Genomic DNA, 1,264 nt, shown 5'->3' with positions numbered 1-1,264 from the left:
TTTTAGAGAAATGATGTAGCTTCCTTATAAGATCCCAAAGCATCAACTATACAAAAGAATGCTTCTGCAGTTTAAAGTCAAGTTTGATGAAAGAAAGAGTCTGGACATACTATTGTTCTTGTTACCGTTAGTATCGTAATACTTTCACTGCTATCGTTCTTTCATGAGCTAATAAAATCCTAGGTGAACTTAAACCAATCTCAGTCTATAAAAAGTGGAGCTTGATTTTAACTTTACAATCACATAAACTTGACCTGGAGCTGAAACTTGATAGCATTTTTAATGTACATCAAGGCATTATTATTATAGTTAATTCAAAATTAATGTGATGTGTTGCGTAGGACAAATTTAATCATTCGTGTGTTTCGACATACCTGCAGGATTGCAAATGTAGCTTGTCTCCGACGATGGGGCCGAGAACCGCAGGCTACGTACCCTATGCATCGCTGCTTTGACTGACCTATCTCCCTGCGTCGGCAACCGCTTCTCTGATGGATGGGTTCATCAGAGGGACTCGTCATGGCGCGCTTCATCAACACCAAGAGGAGACCCCTTCATCTTCATGGCCGGCCCTCAAGCAAAGCAAAGGTACCCCTTTTCTTGAGTTCATCTAATATCTTAATCTGTATGTTCTGTTTCTTCATCACATCCAGCCCTGGGATTTGCAATTCTTCCTCCTCTCGTATACATGAGGACAGGTTCATCAATGTTTGACTCTGCTTGGATTCAGATTAGCCTGCTCTTGGATTCACATTGTTCTGTACACGTTAATTGGCCAGATTGTTTGGATTCACATTGTTTCGACTAAATATAGTTTTGGGTATTAGATTCGGATTGTTTGACCACACATTAGTAATCCAGATTAGAGGTGTATGTACTGAGATTTGATTCTAATTACTCCTGGCATATTTTAAATAGGAAATGTTGTTAGAAGACTATCATCCAGCCGTGCTTGGATCAAAATTAATGTCTATTATATTGTTTAGAGATTTTATTTTATTTTGAACACAAAAGTGCCTCCATTAGACTATATATGTCATGAAGATGGCCTCTTTGTTTGTGGGTACCATTCAGGTAGGTAGCTTAAAAGAGTTTGAAATAAGTTGTGCCAGGCAGTTACTATTGTAGTCCTGCTTCTAGTTCTAGAAGGATGCATCTAAGCCTGATTTGATTTCATTTTATTTTTGAGCACTATACTAATTGCTATCTGGTCAGGGAGGGGATCGAAATCGTCCATGGACGGACGCGCTGATGGGGACCTGAT

At 39.2% G+C, this 1,264-nt stretch overlaps 1 long non-coding RNA gene across 1 annotated transcript; it reads left to right on the top strand.

Moving 5' to 3' along the window:
- The first annotated feature begins 1 nt into the window (after position 1).
- LOC123178389 (uncharacterized) lies at positions 2-1,263 on the top strand. Its single transcript, XR_006489537.1, has 3 exons — positions 2-126; positions 381-588; positions 1,216-1,263. It is a non-coding gene; the product is annotated as an uncharacterized lncRNA (long non-coding RNA).
- The last annotated feature ends 1 nt before the right edge of the window (position 1,264 follows it).

This window comes from Triticum aestivum, unplaced genomic scaffold, assembly GCF_018294505.1.
Source record: "Triticum aestivum cultivar Chinese Spring unplaced genomic scaffold, IWGSC CS RefSeq v2.1 scaffold49063, whole genome shotgun sequence".
NCBI classification, from domain to species: Eukaryota; Viridiplantae; Streptophyta; class Magnoliopsida; order Poales; family Poaceae; genus Triticum; species Triticum aestivum.
Note: the sequence above shows the minus strand (reverse complement) of the source record. Positions and strands in the feature narration are given on the sequence as shown.